This window comes from Cuculus canorus, chromosome 2, assembly GCF_017976375.1.
Source record: "Cuculus canorus isolate bCucCan1 chromosome 2, bCucCan1.pri, whole genome shotgun sequence".
NCBI lineage: Eukaryota > Metazoa > Chordata > Aves > Cuculiformes > Cuculidae > Cuculus > Cuculus canorus.
Genome location: NC_071402.1, coordinates 29269007 through 29291694, shown reverse-complemented (window position 1 = coordinate 29291694; position 22688 = coordinate 29269007).

The window sequence follows — 22688 nt, the reverse complement described above, 5'->3', positions numbered from 1 at the left end:
GGAAAAAAAACTATGATTCCAGTATCTTTCTCATGGGCTACAGCTGAAAGCTTTGTTATCTTCAGCCTCTTTTTTCTATCCCTATATTGAGGCAGAAACAACACTTCCCAGGTAGGTATGAGCAATCATTCTTCTTTCTTCAGAAATAAAATGAGAATAGATGGATAATACTGTAGATAATATTATTTGCATCTCACACAAATAGATGTGATATTTTTGCTTTTTTTCCCCTGATTTGCCAGAAATTAGGCACATCTAGGAACACAATGAGACGTGCAATTTGCAGTTTTGCCTCTTGAGCACATCAGTTTGAACTACTTGGAATGTGTGTCCAAAGTTAATAACCTGTGAAACAATCGTTATAAAGCTATAAAACTAAGTGGTGGCACGATGTAACGCCAAAGTCAAGTTTGTAACAAGGGATTTTGGTGTTTTATAGTCAAGCAAACATTACTCTTAAAAAATAGGTCACAAAATCACAAGTAAACCTTTATGGCTTCTGTCTGGAAAAAAATATTAAATAGCAGCTCATGACTAGTGACTAAACACATATGCAAAATTATTACCCACATAAATAATTTGTATCATTGTTTGCACTTGTTATCAACAGTAAAATTGTTAAAAAAAAAAAAAGCTAGTACCTTCTATCATTTGCTTTCAGGTGATCAGTAGCAAAAATTTACTCTATTACCACAGGACACAAGGTCATGTGTTCATTTCAGTGACAAAGTTAATTATGATCCCAGTGCAGCTAGGGCCATATTGAACATGGGAAACATGTAGAATTTTATTTGGTAGCTCCTTTGACACTTCTAGTTACTTTATCTCTACTATCTAATCTTTATAATAACTTTGGGAGACAAAGTACCCCCTAGGTATTCATTATTACTACAAGATTTCGGTGAGACAAATGCTTACTCATTTCCAGATTTTAATTGTACCTAATTCACATGGGTTTTACTCTGCAGCATCTTTTCCTTATCGTAAAGGACCAGTGCAAAGACAATATTTTATATGTTGAAGAATCGTGCTGTTTGTACTTAACCGTAGGCTATGACCTCAGCCTGCAGAACTAGTGTCTGGTGAAGTTCTAACCTTTTATTGTAAGGACAGTCACAGATTTTCATGTCTATGCCTAACATCCTTCTACCACTGCCAAACACTCAGTATAGAAACACTCAATATATCACAACAAAATCTTGTCTTTGTTATTTCACCTTAATTAATCATGCTTCTGGAAACATTATTTTCTTCTACCTCAAGTGCTTCCTGCAGATGCTCAGAAAACAACTTCATTATGGTGCCCCCTCCCCCCCGCCCCAAACCTATAAGCTACATTAGCTTCATATTTGTTAGGTTTCTTTGCTGATCATCCTACTGAACACATTGTGGCTGGAATGAACTATGCAACAGAAGCAGGTCTTGATTTTGCAAAGTAACAGATGTTCCAAAGTGAAATTCATCATTATTTTGCCATTAGAAACACTACTAATCTCACTGTGCAATTATTAGTTTGTATTTCTTCTTGGTCTACATAAAATTCTATGAATATTTGTGACTTCTGGAATGCATTGACCAAGTTATACAAATACATGGACTATCTCTAGTACATGTAGTAGTACTACACGTAATGGATTTCTCCAGATCATCTAATAGTACATCTAGTACCCGTACTTTTATCTATCCTCTTCAGTTTCATCAACTATAATCAAATATTCTACACTATCAAGGCTCATTAAAACTGTTTCCTGGGTTGCTTCTCATCTATCACTCACCATTAAACACTAGCTACATGTCTGACCTAGTGGACCAATTCCAATCTCACCTACCTAAAAACTCACAGTGTGTGGCAGAATAACTATTGGTCCCAGAGATGAGTACCAGAAAGTCTACTGTTAAAACTCATCCAGAGCCTGGCATTAGATACCAAGTCCTTCAAGGGCAAGGGCCATATATTTATTTCATATGTATGTAGTACCCAAGTACCTTCCATAGTTGGATTATGCCTCATGATTGAAGTTGTTACCACCATACATGTAGATGAGTATATGAATGATGCATAACTGTCTCAGGAGTAATGAAACTTCAAATAAATGCCACAGTGGCAGCTATGTTTATTAACTATCCAGCAAAGTGGTCATTTTCCTCTCTGTATGAAGCCACGTCTTCTTCTGAACACTATGCACCGCTTTGACCAGCCACCATATGAATGATCCATTCCCCTTTCAAACCTACTAACAATAATACCAAACAAAAGATCAGTATGCGAACTCCAGCTGAAATTAAAAATGTGTTGCAGAAAATTCAACCAATGAGTCAGCACTTATGTATCGTGTTCTAAATTAATTTCATACTAAAATGAAAATACTAAGGTGGGCAAGATGACAGATGTTGACATTTTTGTCCCCAAGGCAGCAGTGACTCAGTAATGTCTCTGCTTCCGTCGGAGCCACAGATAAATTTGTAGCTGATGCTATGCAACGTAGATAGCTGAGTCAGAAACATGGCTCTAACCAGATCCGTGGTTTGCAGCCAAAAACTGGTGAGATCAGACCTGCATGCAAAGACAAGTTTTCAAATATCAAATAACTTCAGCACCATGAATAAGAAATGAAGATCTACCTTCCAGGCAGTTCTACATTCAAATGAGCTGTGTGAATACTGACATTTAAACACAGCTGTGCGGTAGCATGTGTTAACTTTACCCTGAAGTTTGTACTCGAGTAATATCATTTTCATCATTTTTTTCACTAATGTGAGCCAAGATTTTTATACGGCGGCAAAAATGATGACCTTTTCTCTGCTTTTCTGATGAACCTGTCACCCATCAATACTCCATTCAGGTCTTTCATGCTTTCCTTTGACAAATTCTGAGTAGTCACTTTATTTTTCTCTCTCTGAGCTCTCCTGAAAGCTAATTTCTCCCAGGATGTCTACAAAACTTAAATAATAATAAAAATGTTAAGTGAAACCGAAGTTTTTAAAGTTTTCTCACTAAAGCCAAAACAAATTTCAGTTTCTGTCTAAAATAGTCCTTGCAGTTTGTTTCAGCAGGGCAGGGATAATAAAGGCTTATGTTTCCTGAAGTTATCTTAGAAAAAAAAATAAATAAATGAACAAAATATTTCAGAATGAAAAAAGTGGAAAAAAATAAAAAGGTCAAACTGAAACATTTTAACTTGTTTTGAAGTTCTATTTCAGTAATTGGGAGGCCAAGCCAATCTGATAAATTAAAAAAAGTGTTCCAAATAAGCCTTTCCATCATTTTTCGGTGTGAAAAAGTGCTCCATGGAAAATTTGAATCAGCTGGAGTTCCTTGATGTGCTTTCTCTTAGCCATCAGTCATCGCCTGTTTCCATTGTTATCTATGAAGCAGAGCCCACTATATGTGGTTAGACAGTGTCTACAAAAGTGGAGTAGCGTCCTCCTACTGTGGCTTGTGTGCCAAGCTCAGAATATACTTAGTCTTGCACAAAAAAGCAAAGAGAACACACTGTTAATGTATCTGTATTGTCAAGTTCTTTTGACAGGGAAAACATTTCCAGTGAGAAACTGGTGGGAAGCTGTGTTGTTGCATATCCGGTGCCCCAAAATGGTTTCTGTTACCTGTAAAAAACCAGTCTGTTTGCATATATAATTATATACTCATCAGAGCAGAGACTTTCCCACTTTCACACAGTAGAAGTCACCCTCTCCCCATTTTATCTCTGGGGACAATTAATGTTCAATTGAGTGTATTCAGTGGGGAAGAGTTCCAAAAGAAGATGTGGGGAGAAACCTGTTTCCTGACTGTCTAAACTGCTGATGAGGCCTCTTTCTTGAGAGGTGGATAAGGCAAGTTCAGATTCCAGTTCTGAGCCACACAGAGAGGATTTGAATGGATGAACATAACTGGACTGGAAGAGGAGCACTGTAACTTTAGGACATACTATATTAACAGGTAAGTTTCAGATATTGTGCCGTGGTAGGTTTTTATTAACTAAAGCCTTTCTCATTAGTCAGTGATTAATGACAACTCAGGAACTGAAATTTTTGGAAAAAAAAATCAGTATATTTGAAACAGAAGGTAGAAGAACAATTTTTTTCTCCAGAATTGCCTAGGGAAGAGTTGAGCTCAAATTGCTTTGCTCAAGAACAATATATCTTCTATTTGGTTAATTGTAAAACCCATGTGATGAATAATCTTCCAAGTCTGATCTGGAAAGGTCAGTTATCTGAATCAAAATAGAGCACGTAGGTAAACACAACCACAAGAATGGTATTAATCAAAGGCAATTCAAGACTGTTAATTCTCATGAAAATTACAAATGAGCAATTGTACATTGCATTTTGGAGGTTTCTTGTTATTCTAAGATTTTACCGTTTAATAACGATGAGCTGGCATTTCCTCCCACTTATATTGGGTTTCAATGTTTCACAGAGAGTTGTCATTTTTTTTTTTTTTTATCTAAATGTATGGTGGCAACACCTTCAATCATGAGGCCTAATCCATTGTCTGGGGAACGGTGTGCTGGCAAGGACCCTTGGTCTGCCATCTCAGAGAAAGTGGGGGCTAGCACTTCAAATGACAGCACAGATGTAAAGATTACTGATAGGTTATAAAATTCTGTGAGTAGATTGGAACGGAGTGTAGCAGGGTCAACAGCCCAGCTGAAGTGCATCTACACCAATGCACACAGCATGGGCAATAAACAGGAGGAACTAGAAGTAATTGTAAAGCAAGAAGATTACAATATAGTTGCGATCACGGAAACGTGGTGGGATGACTTGAATAACTGGAGCGCTGCTATGTCTGGCTATAAATTCTTCAGGTGGGATAGGCAAGGACGGAGAGGCTGTGGGCTAGTCCTCTATGTTAGAGAGTGTTTTGATAACCTAGAGCTTAATGATGGTAATGATAAGGTTGAGTGCCTATGCGTAGCAAAGCACCTAACAAGGCAGATACTGTGATGGGAGTCTGCTATAGACCACCCAGCCAGAAAGAAGAGGCTGACAAGTTATTCTGCAAGGAACTGGGAGATGTCTCATAATTGCTAGCCCTTGTGCTTGTGGGAGACTTCAACTTGACAACTTCCAGATGTGTACTGGAAGCATAATACAGCAGAGAGGAAACAGTCTAGGAGGTTCCCGGAGTGTGTGGAAGACTGACACAACTGATGAGTGAGCTGACTAGGGAAGGTGCCCTGCTGGACCTGCTATTTGTAAACAGAGAAGGCCTCGTGGGAGGCTGAGGGGAGACCTTATCACTGTCTGCCTGAAAGGAGGTTGTAGTGAGGTGGGTGTTGGTCTCTTTGCCCAAGTGACAGGTGATAGAATGAGAGGGAATGGCTTCAAGCTGTGTCAGGGGAAGTTCAGACTGGACATTGCGAGAAACTTTTTCACAGAAAGGGTTACCAAGCACTGGAACAGGCTGCCCAGGGAGGTGGTTGAGTCACCATCCTTGGAGGTATTTAAAAGACGGGTAGATGAAGAGCTTAGGGATATGATTTAGTAGTGGACAGGTACAGTTGGACTTGATGATGTCAAAGGTCTTTTCCAATCTAGGGATTCCGTGATTCTATGGCTGCAAGTGGATAAAAGATGCAAGGATTGCATGGAAATGAGTCTGGAGAAAAATACAGCAAGAGTCCTACGAAAGAGATGCAGAATGCTACTTGTGGCTTCCATCACATTAGCTCTGGAATTTTAAGCTTTCTCATAAAAATGAAATAAACTGGTGGCTCTGTTTATAGGTGCTCAAAGGCCTGATCAAATCACCATTTTACTGTAACGCTGTAGTCAATAGCACTGGATATACATGCTTCACTGGAGTAGAATAAATCTTTTGTCTTTGCTCACCACTGAAGTGAAGAACTTGCTGGGTATCTCTGTCTAAAGTCTTCTTATATGGGAACAATGTTTTTTTCTTCTCTTCTTTCCTTAGCTTATATATCAGGTTTAGGTAGAAAGAGAGACCATATAGCTAAGGAAATTCTGCCAACTCTGTTTTTGGTTTCTGAGGTGTAAGCTCAAATCGAGTCATGAAAACATCTGTGACCTAAGGATGTTTTCTAACAGATTCGCGCTCTCTAGGATCGCAGAAACATTTATTCCACATTGTATATTTTTCCTTATTTCTGGGACCAATAGTTATTCTGCTACATGCTGTGAATTTTTAGATAGATGAGATTAGAGTTGGTCCACGGGGTCAGATATGTAGCTAGTGTTGAATGGTGACTGATAGATGAGAAGTAGCCCAGAAGACACTTGTAATGGGTCTTGAATGTGTAGAATATTTGCTAACAGCTTATGAAACTTAACAGGCTAGATAAAATTAGGGATGTACTAGAGGTAGTTGAAAAAACAAAAAAACCCTATCTTTGCAGAAGCATTCGGCATAGAAACATGTGCAAAGAAATATTTTTTATCATGGTCAGGGAATTTCCATCTACTGATATCACACTCTTAATGTAAAATGTCACATTTCAAAGAAACTTTATTCTCTTTTTTCAGAAGAAAACATTTTATTAAGCATATCAAAGATCACACACTTTTACAAGTTTAATGTCCAGATAAAGAGCACAGTCTTTGCCTTACACAGGCCAGTAAAGGAAGAAATCTTCCCTATGAACTGTCATGGGGATGAGTGCTGCATGATTCACGGCAGCTCCTGTATCCTACAGAAAACCAGTGTCTACAGAGTCTATGGGCCACTTTTAACAAGAAGTTTTCATCTGTTTTGTAAATGACATTCATCTTGGTCAGTGATTAATAAAGGATCTCAAAGAACTGGAAAGTAATGGTTTCTCATTTTTAGTGATATGTTGTCGGTTTACTTTTGATGAATGATGCACAGTAATTTAGCTGTATAAACTGGCATTTGTTTGTAAATATACATAATGGAAGACCTTGAAACACACCATCCTGCATGTATTTTCGTATACAGCTTTGGAAGGGATTCCTCCAACATTAGATACTGAACTTTAGGGCTCTGTTTCTCATGATGAAATTGTGTGTCTTGGCCTGAGACTTGTGCACCATGTTGGTGGTCAAGAGCGCGTTTCTCAGGACTACCCGTGAACTTCCAGCACTGACAGGAGCGTATACCACAGCACAGTGGGGAGGAGCAGGATTTATAGAATCATAGAATCACCAGGTTGGAAAAGACCTCTTAGATCATCGAGTCCAACCATTCCTATCTGCCACTAAACCATATCCTTGAATATATTGTCTACCCTTCTTTTAAATACCTCCAGGGATGGTGACCCAACCACCTCCCCGGGCAGCCTCTACCAGTGCCTGATGACCCTGTGAAAATTTTTTTCCGAATATCCGATCTGAACCTCCCCTGACGCAGCCTGAGGCCATTCCCCCTTGTCCCATCACCCATCACTAGAGAAGAGGACAGCACCCACCTCTCTACAACCTCCTTCTAGGTAGTTGTAGAGACCAATAAAGTCTCCCCTCAGCCTCCTCTTCTCAAGGCCAGTTCTCTCAGCTGCTCCTCATAAGACTTGTTCTCCAGACACTTCACAAGCTTTATTGCTCTTCTCTGGACACGCTATGCATGAATGTCCTCTTTCCACCTCCATCTGCAATCTCTTTCTGCATGAGAGCAGTGGAGAATCTCTTGGATCGAACCGATGGAGTGGTTTTGAAGAGGCGTCGCTGATAAGTGCAGGTACCTCAACTGGCGGAAAGAGCCCAAGCATTTTTTCAGACAAGCATCACCTCTCTCTGGCTGGAAATGACAGCCTGTCCTACACAGGGTTGCAAGAGAGCTTCAAGACAATCCTCTGACTCTTGAAGTCCTTGACAGTGACTGTTTTCTACTTGTTTATACGCTGATGTTTCGAGATTCAGAAATACAGGCTAAGCTATTTCTAATGCAGGCATCAGAAAGAGGCGGATGAATTCACTCGAGACGGGGAGCTGGGCAGCCCACGCTTCCCACGAACAGCGATGACATCGAAAGACGTTTCCTGTCACGTCCCGTTCCCACGTTGGCGCCGCGCCAGCGCCTGGAAACCATCCCGGCCAGGGCCGAGGCCGCGAGCGACGGGGGCGCAGGCTGCACCCGGGGCAGCGCCCGCCGCGCCCGACAGGGGGCAGCAGCGGCCCTGAGCGCCGGCTCGCCTCGGCTGGGCTCGGTTCAGCTCGGCTGCAGTCGGCCAGGCTCGGCTGGACTGGGCTCGGCTGCGCTGAGCACTGCCGCTGAGCACTGCCGCTCGCCGTGCTCCCGCCGAGCTGAGCCCGCGGAGGCGCCGCCGCCTCCTCCCTCGCACACGGGCAGCTCGAAATGGGAGTTGCCCGCGCTGCGCGTTCGGTGCCGTGGCGGCGCTCCTGGCAGCCCGTGAGAGGCGCCTGTTGCACCGGAGCTCTGTACTCGTACGGGGAAGCCGAGGCAGGGTCCGGCGGCTTCGGTCGGTATCCCGCACGTGTACCGGTTCCCCGATGCCCACCCGTGCCTCGGCAGCGGGGATGAGCCAAGCCGGGCACGGCGGGACTGGGCTGTGAGCACAAAGCAAGAGCGGATTAGTGGGGATTTGAACTCGCCAGGGAGGGAATTGCAGGGGATGTGTGCAGGCTTTTGCAGTGTGTTCATGTTTGGTGTAATATTTCCTCCCCCTTCTATGTGCAAGTTGGATTTCATTGCACGAACGTAGCCACAGAATCCTTTAGGGTGGAAAAGAGCATTAAGATCATCAAGTCTAACTGTAAACCTAACACAGCCAAGTCCCTAGATACCACATCTACACGTCTTTTAAATACCTCCAGGGATGCTTCTCATCACTATAGAGCTGTCATTGCTGCTGCAGCTCCATACAGTCACAAGATCCACTGCGACAGGGACAGAACATAAACCATATTCATATGCATGTCCGAACAACAGCAATAATGCAGGCAGCACACGGGAAAACACAGCAGAACTTGTGCATTCTGGATACGGTCTGGTTTTGAACTCCATTGTTTTGGAATCTTCTTGGGTCAGCCCTGTTGTACATTTCCCTGTAGCCCTTCAGACTCTCTGTCCTAATCTGTACGCTCTGTGCTATGCACAATGTATCCAAGTAATTAAACGTCCATAACAAAACTGGAAAAAAAATTATAAACCCCGTTAGAGCCAGGAGAAAGAGTCACTGTTGTTAAATATAGAATCATAGAATAGTTTGGGTTGGAAGAGACCTTAAAGATCATCTAGTTCCAACACCTCTGCGATGGGTGGGATTTAAAATGTAAAGTCTTAATCAGCAGAAGATCTTTTAAGTCTCTTCTGATACACGTTGAAGGACCAAAAAGTCACAGATTTGCAGTGGTCCTGAAGCTCATGCCATAGATCTGGAGGCAGTGCTGTGGTGTGGTATGTTCTGCTGTGTATCAGGAAATAAACAAGAGAGTTTTATCTGTCATATTTATCTAAATCCTTTTATGTAATGAAGGAAAAGTAATCCAAATGAATCCCCAAATAGTGGGTGAACGATTTCTATTAGACAGATCATATTTTCTATAAGTTCAGGAATAATTCTGAGTAAACATATCCTTCACATAATAGTGATTAATTTAACCTTGGACTTAATTGAGGAGTGCCTCTAGTAAAGCTGTAGCAAGTTTCCCTCTAGCTGCTCCCTGGCAGACTCCAGCAGCAGTGGCAGGTGATTACAGAAGCTGTCCTCGTGGGGCCTTTGCACGATAGAGGGAGAAATGTTCAACTCTGCTTTCATTTGTGAAGTCTCTCGGGGCAGGCAAGAGGAAAACCAGAGCAAGCCAGACTGCACCCGAGGCTGGCCAAGTCACTGTTTTTTTCTGTCATCTGCAGCAAACATTAATGGGCTCTAAAACTTCAGAGCTCTCCTCTAGAACTATTGCATTTAATGCCTATTTTATAATTACTTCTGTGTGTCCTTTTACCCTATATGATGTCTTCCTTACCTCCTCTAAACCTGTACCTCCCCTAAACCTGTAGCTTTGTGCTTCAGTAAGCTTACTATCACTGCTTTTCCATTCCTTGTTTATGAAAAAAAAAAGAAACTATGCTTTGTTATTTTTGAATAATCTGATTTGATGGAGTCTGTACACCAATAGTTTTTGAGAGTGCACCTATACTATTCAGTACGTGTTGAAGGTCAAGGAACGAAGATATGGAATGTAAGAGCTGTCACCATAAGGGGAAGTCTGTGAGTGACTGAGTGCAAATACATGGATGTTTGTGTGGATAGTGATCACTTGACATGTTATTTACCTGTATGCTGCTAAGTTCTCAAGCAATGCAGGAAGCCTAGAAAATGAGGCTGTTGTAACTGTGATCCGGTATGTCTTAGCATTCTTTGCACTGTTTATGCATTTTATGGAAAAAAAAAGATTTTCTTGCTTTTTGTATCTGCATATTGTTGTGGTTTAGGTTTGAGTTTTTTCTGTTATCTTCAATTAGTGTTGAATTCTCTTACAGACTTTGTGTAATGGAGGCACCTCTAGATTTATATTCCAGGTTTCCTTAAACGTTTACCAAATTCTTATGCTTAAGTATCAATATTTATTTCCTTGTAAGCTTAAAACTGTACAAGAAAACAAAAGGTATTAAGCAAATAAATATAGCAAAAGTAGCCAGTGAGATAATACAAGCAGAGCAGGTTTTAGTGATAATTTCAAAAGTGAAACAATTAACCCTAAGTTCATGAAACTGAGGTTCAACAAAGGCTTGCAGGCAGTCTGCCTAATAGCAGTTGTACAATAGCAATAATTTGTTGCCTGTCTGCATAGCACTTTTTTTTTTCTTTTGTCCCCTAATACAATGTTTAGCACACCTCGTATAGCACAGCAGGGGCTTGAGCATATGAGGTCATTGCTTCATTGTTTGTACCTCCCTTCCTCAAATGCCTGGAATTTCTGGTTACCCAGCAACCCCAGGGGTGTCTAAATCTTGCACTTTACAATATGCAATAATGTCTGTATGGTCTGGAGTGTCTTCGGGCTGAAAAGCCACAATGTTGGGATCTGCAAAAATGAACAAGCAGTGAAACCTGCAGACTGTGGTACCTGGATTTCGTAAGTAGGTCACCAGGAGCATTTCAGTCATGGTGATTTATGAGTTTGGAACTACGTTATCAACACTATCTTGCTTCTACTCATCAAGTCTTCCTAAACATTTTCCATGCAACCCAAGACTGGGACACATGATAACTGTAGGACTGAAAACTGTGATGCATTAAGCAGACCTACTTGTCATGGTCTAAATTTTTCTGCACCTACTGGCTCTCAGTGTTAGAAAATGTTTGCCTTCATCTACAAAGTGCTTATTCATGTAAAATTGCAACTCCGGTATTATGATGCAATGGTTTTATAATTTAAGAAGTGGTTGGGCGCTGAAATATTTTTCACTTTCACTTTCTAGCAGGAAAACATTTAGCTTCAAGGGGATCATCAGGAAAAGAAAAGAAGTATGGGAAGGTACTTAGCTGACTTTTCCTCTTAGCTAAAACTAAGTCTTCCATATGGGAAATAATAACCTTCATGAAAACAGCTCTCATCCCTTTTGTGTCAAAACTTTCTGTACACAAATAACAAGCAACTTTTGTGAAAGCAGGAAACTTGGCTCCATCAATGCTGCAGCTTATGGTCTTGTGGTTCTTCCTCTCCCAGATCATCTCTAATTTCAGTCCTCTGCCCTCCAAATTCTTAGATATCCATTTTGGAACAGAATGTTGGGAAAAACTCATTAAGCATTTAGTTCCTGGTTAGAAGCACTCTGGTCTCACATGACTACAGTCTGCTGCTGTTCAGAAACATCCTCTTCTTGTAAATCAGACTTTCCAGAGAAGGATACTGAGATAGTGAGAGACAATTTTGCTCCATGCACTGGATAGGATCTTATTGAAAAGTTGTAGAAGGGCTCATGATCTGTATGAGTCAAGCATTTGACTGACATCCTTAGCCTCACACTGCTGCATGCCGACCTGCTAATGACATTGATACAGCAACCTATAAATATTCAACTGCTCCTGGTATTGCAAGATCATGGCACAATGATGCCTGGGGTTCCTGCTAATGTCATCCTCACAGGGATGACAAAACTGCTTGAAATATAAGTAACGAACTGATGTTATCAGAAATTCATCAAATCATATTGAAGAACAGAGCAAGATGAACTGCTGAATGTTTGCGGAAAAACAGAGACAAAAGGGACAGGTGAATTAGCCACAGCAGGAGAGTCAAAGTGCGAAAGGAAAGAGAGGCATTCTTAAGGGAGAGAGATAATGATGTAGCGAGAATTTGGAGAAAGGAAAATATCTGCTCCAAAATTGGCCCTTCTAGGTTATAGAATGAGGATAAAACACATCAGGAGTTCATAAGGACTGAATCAAGAGTCCCGGGGACCAGGACAGAGACTGAGATGCTTCTGAAGATATGTGGATATTTTGAAGTAAAAATAACGCTTACTGGAGTAACCATAATTTATAAGTGGAAGAAACTTGGGCTGAAGGACACTACACATAGAAAATGTGAAATTTGAATACCAGTGTGTATTATAAGAAAGCTAGTAGCTAATAAATCCTGGAAATTAAAGTAGGAGCCAGCAGGGAGGTCAGGTAATAAATGTTATATTGTGTGTCTATGCTATTACCTTAATCATCCTGACTTTTATATTAAGGACACTTAAGCTAAAAAGCCTGCTCATCCACTGGATAAATATTAACATAAGATGTTTGAGATCAGTACCGCATCCATAAGTTATTACATGCCTTATAATCAAACAAAATATTTAGTTTGTTTCAGAGCCAAATCTCGTGCAGTCTAGTTTATTTAGCATTTTATAACACTGAAGGATATCCTGTCTTCTCTTATCTGTCTTCTTAAGGAAAAATAATTCCTTTTTAATTAGGTCATTGCAATCATGTGCTGCTGCCATTATGTAAACTCTTCCTGGTGTGTAATGATAGATAAATATAGCATAGCATTTATATAGGTTTTTTGCTGGTATTGAAATATTAGTATGCCAGCTGCGGAACAGGTAGAGCAGATAAGACTTTGATAATACAAATTCCTTTCCTGAATTCTCTTTCACAGTTCTGACAAGACTTAAGGGGCAAGGAAAGTCACTTTTCCCAACTCTGCCAAGCAATAGTGCACAAATTTATATGAAATGCCTGCACTCAAGCCAGCGAATAAAATCTACAAGTCCTAACAACATTCAGTTCCTAGAATTTTAATGATGACTGAGATACGATTATCCTCTATACCTAATTCTGAGGTATCCACGCTCACTACCTTATTCTTTCATAAGTTAGAGTCGAACACAAAACTGGATGGAATTTAACAGTGATGTTGGTTGCTGTTCTCCTGGAAAGGAGATGGGTGATTCTTTCAGAGAATATTCAGTCTGGTTATCAGGTAAAGGAGTTTATTTGCAAAAACTATACAGATGATGCATAAAAATATGTTCAAGCAAAAAGTTCAGGGAATTGAATTAAGTCTTGTTTAAATCCATGTTTACTCTGATAAGATTATTTTAAGAGATACTCTTAAACCACGTTGCATACAAGACTGTTTAGGCTTTGAAATGCCATTGTATGTTTTTGCCCTCAATACGGAATAGAGTGAAATTTTATTATAGAATAAATATATTAAAAAATCCATGGATTCTGCATTTAGTACTCTTGCAATTCTTTCATAAGCACAATTACAGATTCTTCTACAAGTAAAGACAGTTCACTGTTTGTGTATGTCTGATGCTGCTACTGGAATATTTTGTGGCTGGGCAAATTATACAATTTGATGAAACGGTAATATTTTAGTGAAGCACCATACAGTTTCTGTTTAGAGTTTCTTTCAGTTTAGTAGTTGACTGTTGGTTCTGGAATTGTTTTAGCTATGCAGTGGATCCTGAGTGACCTTTTCCCCAGAATCCTTATTGTGGGGCAATGTCAGACTATTGTTGCACATCACTTGTAAAGAATAATCATGAAGCAGAGAGGTGAGTTAACAAGGTCAGTGAGTGTATAAATTATTGTGCAGGTCTATGTGCAATAAATGCCCTGTATTGCACAACTTGCAACAGTGTTCAGAGCTCTTCCATTTGCAGCTGTTTTTTCTGGTGATGCTATTGACCAGTCCTTGGTCTTTTGTGCTTTCTAATAAAAAAAGCTGTTCTTGCTTAGAGGAGCCTTTGCCTCATCTTGGTCTCCATTACTCCATGTGCAGCAAATAATTGATGTGAATTGATGTTTGCTGCACCTAGTCAAACATATCTCTTAGCGTAGAGATGGCCATACTTTGGCATGTAAGTTCCTTGTAATCTGCAACCAATTTAATCACAGCTTCTGTGTTAGACGAGCCTGTGCTAGCATAAGGTCTCATGAGTAGCCTCTAGCTGTGGGAAGAAGTGAGATAGTATAAATTGATCTGGCCAGTACAAGTCACAGGGTAGTCACTGCAGCACTTCATGCACATACAGCACACACAGTCTGACCCCATTCACAGTGAAAAGCTGCTCTCATATGCAGACTATACCCAGAAATCTTTCTTCCCTTAGCTTTTCAAGGGATCTGATAACCTGTCTCATGACCAGTTGAATGAAGCTTTGCATTGTGGCTCACAGATTCTTGAAGTTCTTTCTTATCAGCTACAGAAATTCTTTGCATATTCTTAACTTTCCCTAATGAGCTGCTTAGTCCTTCAAGTGCCAAAGTGTGTTGTGTGTTTTGCCTGTCATGGTGCAACTATTATCAATAAAGCATTGATAATAATGCAATTGGTATGCTACCAGAGTTCATCATAGATCAGCTTGTTATATCACCTTATAAATTATCCCATGTTACTTGTGAAAAAAGTTATCTTCTGTTAAATGGGCTGGTCTCATATTTGTCTGGCAGAGAAGTAGGTACAATAGCTTGCTCTAGATTTAGTCTAGCAGAGTGCTCGATATTGTGTTGATCACATTTTCACTGTGAGACTTTGAGAGACCGTTAGAAATTATGGTTCTTTCCTATTGCAGGAAATTGCCTGTATATCTTTAATGACATTCTCATTCTCAGTGCTTACAATGTAAGTGAACTCATAAATGACTTAAAATTCAGTTCTGTTGATGGATACAAAAGGAGATGTACAATCTTTTCCAAATCTTTCTGACGAATAATCTAAGTGATTTATTCAGAGCTGTTCCAAAGTGAATATTGGCATAAAACGTTGCTACGAGTAGGCCTTCAGTAAGGGAAACAATCATTAGCATGACTAGCTTCTATTAATCCCTCCTACAAAACTCATGAAGTTTGCAGTTTGAATTGAGTCCGAGTACCTATTTTGGAGGTTCCACATCATTATGCCCCATGTCCTAAGCAGGACAAGCAGGATATGCTCTAAGATGAATCCTTTTTTGATGTTCCTTACAAAAACAAAGTGCTTGAAAAGGCTTCATTGACCTTTACTCTTTCTTGCATCTCATCATGGAGATGTTTCAAAATTAATAGCTGCTCTTGGACATGAGAGATTTTCCAGGAATCTTCGAAGTCTGTGTTTCTGATGGCATCAGAGGTTTTAATAAGCTCATGGAAGCTATGTAGAAGTCTAGTTTTTACTTTTTCCTTTTCCTGTCTTTGTATAGTGATAAATGCTATGAAAATTGTTCTATTGTTTGCCTGAAAATTGCTTTTGATTTCTTAAAATAAATTTTGGCAGCATATGAATGCATCAACACTGATGCTCTACCACAGAGATTTTTCATTTCACACTACTTGATCTGGATTCATTGACAAATTGACCTTAATCCAGCTGTCAGCAGGTATGTCTGACCAAGATAACGCAGTCTGAGGAGTGCTTCTTCCCTTGTCAAGCAGAAGCTGAATGGCCTTATTACTGCTAACAAACCAGTTCGGATGCTTCCACTTCATATTGTAAAGCCATGTCTGTGCTAAATGACAATCCTCATCTGTGCACCTCCTTCAAATGAAGCATATCCTGTGCAACTGTGCACAGTCAACCTCAACAGCTATTTTTGTTCAGTGCAGCAGCAATGTCAGTTGCTCTTTTCTGTTACTTTTCATTTGGGAAGGCAGTTTCATAATGTTCTCCCCTCTGTACAGAAGTTTGAAATGTAGCTGTAATTGACTGCCATAATGCTTATTTTTTACTACAGCAGGGAAGGATTCAGCAGACATAGCATGCAATGTCTTCGAGGAAAACAAGCCATTTTTAATTCTTTTCCATTGTGGAAGGTTGCTTAGCAGTCCCAATTCACAATACCTCAGAAGTCACAAAACAGTGCTGCTTTCTTTCTAATGGTTTCATTACAGTACTCTGTATTCGAGGCTGGCTGTACACAGCTTTATCCTTGCATTATCACCCTTCTGCTCTCATCCCTTTCTACAGGATTTCTCCCCAGCACTGGCAATTGCAACTCACCGCTGCCACTAAAAGAGCTATAATGGGTTGTGCAGCACTATCATGGACCTTTTTCTGGGCCAATACCTCGTTGTGCTAAGTATCTCCACTGCTGTGAACTTACTATATAGGTTTTTTCACCATTTTTGTAACCAAAAATTTGCATGTTAAAATTAAACTTATTAAAAAAAATGTCAGCTGCACATTCTGTCAAAGCCATAAACTTTGTTTAACTGGTCAGTAAAGCCTGTTTCTCAGAGAGTTGCTGACAGACAAAATCATGACTACCAAAAGTCATGGAGTTGATAATGGAATGAAATTGAAAATCATCTTTTGTAAGCAACAAGACCAAGAAGATGAAAGTGCAGTTGTTCTCAGTGCTATTCTAGTAATCCATATCTGAGAATTCTGTATGTTTTCTTTCAGAAGATCAGGAGTAATCCTCCTCTGAAGTCTGGCAATGAGATGTAATTAATTCCTATGGTCGGAGTTCAGTTTGGGTTCCATTCTTTGAAAAATATTCAGATCAAAACAAATGGTGGGAAAGAGTTTAAGTACTGTGATCAGTCCAATATAGAAAGATGCTTAGAATTTAAAAGCAAACATAATTTATGTAATTTTTGATATAAAATAGGGGTAACTGTTCATCATTTATTTGCAGTTGATATCTGAAATAGTAGACTATTTTGTATACCGCATACAGTAGTACATTTTTAAAAGCTTTAGTCAATGATCTTCATTATCTAACTAGTTTTGTGTAGGATATCAGTTCTGGGAGAACACTAATCCGATCAGAATTCTTAAGAAGATTGAGTAATTCTAGTGCTTACTGAAAAAATATTTTTGGAGCAGCCCTGTGTAGAAGGACATGGGGCTGCTCATGAGAAGCTCAACATGAGCCAGCAATGCATCTTCCCAGCCCAGAAAGCCAACTGTATCTTAGGCTTTCAAAAGAAGCATGGCCAGCAGGTTGAGGGAGGTGATTCTGCCCCTCTGTTCTTCTCTTGTGAGATCCCACCTCGAGTATTGTGTCTGGTTCTGGAATCCTCATCAGAAGACGAGTATGGAACTGTTGGAATGGGTCCAGATAAGGGCTACAGGGATGATCAGAGGGCTGAAGCACCTCCCATACAAGGACAAGCTGAGAGAGTTGGGCTTTTCCAGCTTGGAGAAGAGAAGGCTCTGAGGAGACCTTATAGCGACCTTCCAGTACCTGAAGGGGGCCTATAAGAAAGCTGGGGATGGACTTTTTGCAAGGGCATGTAGCCATAGGATGAGAGGGAATGGCTTTAAATTGAAGAGGGGGAGATTTAGACTAGGTGATAGGAAGAAATTCTTCATGATGAGGGTGGTGAGACACTGGAACAGGTTGCCCAGGGAAGTTGTGGATGCCCCCTCCCTGGAAGTGTTCAAGGCCAGGTTGGATGGAGTCTTGAGCAGCCTGATATGGTGGGAGGTGTCCCTGCCCATGGCATGGGGGTTGGAACTGAATGATCTTTAAGGTCCCTTCCAACCCTAACCGCTCTATGATTCTATGATGCTATGATTCTATGATTCTGCATGTGAGAAATAACATTAAAAATGATGAAACATGCAAATAATAGCTACATTACTAAACTTTAACTTCTGACTTGAAAAAGTCAATTTTGTAAGATGTCATAAATCAGCATTCAGATAACATTATAATTTTCAATTTTGATTAGTTTAGATCAATCCAAATTCAAACTCTCTACTTTGTATTCATTGTTGTACAGTGTTCCTCTGGCTGTAAACCACAGACAAATTTTGTAATTATTCTTAATTTTCATCCATTTTCTGCTTCTTCTGATAAATAAAAATGTATAGCTTGTAGAGATATGAAGAACAAAAGGAACTTTGCAGAAACAGTTCAAACTTCCTGACTTCGTAGAGCACCTGAAACTGATGATTTTTCAAACACTAATCTTTTCACTACTTTTAATGGGTATTAACTCACATACTCAGGGTAAACATCTTAAAATGCTGAAAACATGAAAAACTATGACTGATTGTCCTTTGCTACATTTTCCTATGCTGTTTGAAAATGTCACTCCACTACTTGTTTCTGGAGATGATTACCATTTTCCTCTGACAGAAGCAGGTGGCCCACTTCAGTTTACCTAAAACCGTCTTTTCCACAGAAAACCTATGGCAATGCTAACTTCTGTCACTAGTGTATTTTAATCATTTGCTAGGTGATGTTCTTAGTTCTGTCAGTTAGCCTGGCTGTTTGCAATGCAACTGCACAGTTATTTTCATCCTAGGCAAGTAGAAGTGATAGCATTATGAAATCTACATCACTGGTCTCCAGGATGGATGAGCATGTAGAACCTTTTAATAGAAAAGAATAGAGTGGAGTGCAGACAATAAATATTTCAACACAAAGCCTTAAATAAAGTTAGTTTAACCAGTGATATTATCCATTCACAGGAACTGATTTTTCAATAACTTCCTCACAGCTTTTAGAGAGCTGACTGAAACTGGCTCAGCTAGCTCCAGTTAGTTTTCCTATTCACACCATCTCAGCCCTCAATCTGCAGAGGACATTCTGGAGTCATGCTCTGACCTGAGTAGGAGATGAAGTATTATCCCCAATTTAAATTGCTTGAGAGATACCATACTTGAAACAGTCAGCCTGGTACTTTGTGTCAATGAGTGAGGAAGCCATCAGCAGCTCCATGGGTCAAGATTCAGAAAACTGATGTGAAAGCACCTTTGCTTTACTATTTCACAGTCTCTGCTGAAAAGAGTTTAGCTAGATCTACAAGTCTTGTCTTACAGTTTGCTTTGGTTCCACATGCCAGTGAAAAGGTTGAACTGATTTGAACTTTGTGAGGTGGATAGCAGCTTTTGTACTAAGCTATTTAAAACCACCAATTTAGGCTTAAACCTTGGCTGAGTAGATACAAAGCCTTAACCATACCTAGTACCCACAATGAGCTTTCCCTGTTCAATTTCAGTGGACAGAATTTATTTTTAAATCAAGAATATTTCACTGCTAAATTTTCCAATACTAAATTTTCTATTGCCATATACTTACATACCCTTAAGAAAAAAATGAAGCTGGAGAGTTTGTTTTCATTTTTCATGACTGAAGTCACTGTTCATCACTGCTGAAAGCAGTATAGCCTTCCCCTCCCTAAAACAGAGTTAAAAAAAGCCCAACAACCTGAAAAGTTATATCCCTGTGTGTGAGTATGTCTCTCCTACATTTCTGGAATGAAAGAAAGGAAGATGAAGTAGATGTGAGGAAAGGTAAACAAAACCAGCCTAACATGTACCCCCTGTTGGCTTGTGTAGCCTTCAAAACCCCAAAATCAGTATGTAAATATAAGTTCAGGAAAAGTTCCAAAGCATTCTTTCTGAGGTCAATAGGTGTTTCCTTCTCACTGAGCTAGGCATCTAATACCATGCTGACGTAGGCAGGATAGTAATATCAATTTTTTACCCAGGAAAAAGAGAATGAATGAGCAAGTAATTGTGTGGGGACAGAAAGATTATTTCTGAGATACAGGCTTGAGGTTTAGTTCCTGTTACAATGTAGACTTATACTTAATCCTAAAAAATCTGAAGGTCCTTCACCCCTTAACTCAGCCTATCAGAGAATTTCTTGAGAATGCAGAAGCTGTCATTTAGTGGCAGCTTGACATAGAAATATACAGTGAGATAGCTTTCTCAGTATCTTACTATGTTATTCCTAGGCAGAAATTTAAACAAACCAACAAAGGTTTTGTTAGAACAAAGTTTAATTGTTTTCCCAGGAAATATAAAAGAGGTAGGGATTATGTGAGTATTTCATTGACTCATGAAGTGTTTGCAATCCTTGGCAGGTTTCATTACTACTTTGAAACTACATCCAATTCAGTGACAGATTCACACAGCTGCTAGGGTTGCCCAGTCCAAGCTGCAATTTTTCATCCGTATTAGAGGTCTCAGTTGTAGGCTTTAGATTGAAGGCAAGGGTTCGTATCCTTTATGCTTGTTTACATCCATCAATAGCAAAAAATCACACATTCATGTAAATTGCTTTTGGGCAAAGCTAGGTGAAGATCTGTTGATATTAACAGGTTTTGCGCTGCAATTTCCTGCTCATTTGGCTGTGAAACTTTACAAGAGAAACTAGCAAAATCAATAGAGGATTGATTTTGCTACCTTGTGGCATGGCACTTGGCAGTTTTGCACAATGTAGTCATTGGTGTTCAGCCACCATCCGTCTTTGTGCAAGCACAATGGTTCCCATCTTAACTCCCGTCCTGTGGATTACACAGAGGTCCTGTGTAACCTCTCCTTGGTCACTGCTCTATATACAGCAGTTGTAGTCCTTGTGCGTACCTCGTATTGTTTTTCCCAAAACATGATAATTTTCTGCACACCTTGTTTGTAACTGGGTTGTAAACAGACTGCATCCGTTGCAGCCAGAGGTCTCCTTATCTCTACTTGAGCCAAGGCATAGCATTTACATATAGTGGTTCTTCCCTGTGCAAAAATACCAGCTGACCACTGTGTCAAAAGCATTATCACCTCTGCAGAGTAGGTACACGGAATAACGTGAAGATGGAATTCCCAGAATCTGTTCTGCCTAAAAAGCTAACTGATCATGGTGTTCTGCATAGTCACAGTCAGTATGAGGGTTCTGCACTGCTTTTCTTCCTGCATACAGGAACCACAAACCTGCTGTGACACATAAGCTTTCAAAGTAGGATTCAGATGAGTCCTAAATGATGTATAGGCTTTGCACTGTCCTTTGCCTGGGAATGAGTACCACAAACAGTGTGGAGGTATCTGAGTGAGTGAACAGTCTGCACTTCTTGAAATAATTGATACTGCTTACATTTGTATTTAGTAATATGATTCAAAAGTACTAGAAAATCTAGAAACACTTATTTGTTTATTGTATTCAGATGTGATCTAATGCTTACAAAAAGAGATCAAGAAAGGTATCTGGTTTTATTAGTTTCTAAAAACCCTCACAGTATGTGGTACCAGTAATGACAGAAATGGGAAACAAGAATACACTGGCATCTTTTCTACCCAGAAAGTTAATGTCAGAGTCATGAGTAATCAAATGGCTACAGTAATTATCTAATCTATCCCCTGCATTTGTATAGCTTGAAATGTATTTATAATGCTTCTGTCACCACATGATTTGTGAACATTTGCTTTAGGAACCGCTCCTACACATTCTGTATGTGTAAGCAGGCCTTACTGGCATGCGTCATTCCACCAATTTCAGCAGATCTGTGGCAAAGAGGGGCAGGTTTATGGAACATAGTGTGCATTTCAGTGAGATGCTGGAGCTAGAGCAGGTATTGTGCTGATGTGTATTATGTCCTTCTGCTGTTGCTAACATGCCTTACTTTTTGTCACTACTAAGCAGCTTCACCAGTGTGCAGTATCATATGGGCTGTACTGTTTCCAGTAGCCAACTTCTGCTCAAGGTTAGCTTATAGCTTTCTTTGAGGGATTGCATTCAGCCATAATACCACACTCAGATCAGAGAAGTCTGATGCATGCAGGAGACAGAAGAGAAAGAAACTGGAACTGACAATCCTAAATCAGTGCCAGGCCTTCAACAGCAGCTTCTTGGCAAGGACTTAAGCCTGCACGTACTAACTGCTGCACGATCAAATAAAATAGGTATTTGAATTTATGAACTGTGGACCTTATATTTGCAGATGTATGCTTCTGTGTGTTTCACATGTACCACATTCCAACTGACAGAAATAATGTCATAAAAATGAAGATTCATATAATTAAAATCCCAGACCCTTTGTGGTGCTACTTACTGACTTAATTTCCCTCGCAAGAGCTCTAAGCAGATCTTCGAGGAAGCCTACTATGCCAAACATTGTGTTGTCCTTAATCCTGTACTTGTCCTTTATGTTTTACTCCCTTTGACGTCAGAGGAAACTCAACATATGAGAGTGCAGAGGAGTCAGGCTGAATTAGTTTTTTTATAGTAAGATTAAATGGAAGGAAGCCTTCTGAAATGTACAGAAATCTTATTCCTTCCTACAACACAAACGGATGTTACCTATATGGATTTGCATATGTGTGTTTTTGAGAGACGGGCAACACACTTGGACAGCACAACTGGCAGATTTAAAAGTGGCTGTTAGAAAGTACCTATAATGAGCAAATAGAAATTCCTAATGAATTTCTAACATGCATTTCCATTTGCTGTTCTACATCACATACACCACAGCCACTTCTAAATAACTTCTGTATATACAGTTTTACCTTCACAATTCTATTTTTGTGGTTGCTAAAGCATTTTGAGTAGAGGTATGCAAATGTGAAAGGACACACTGTGTTAATCA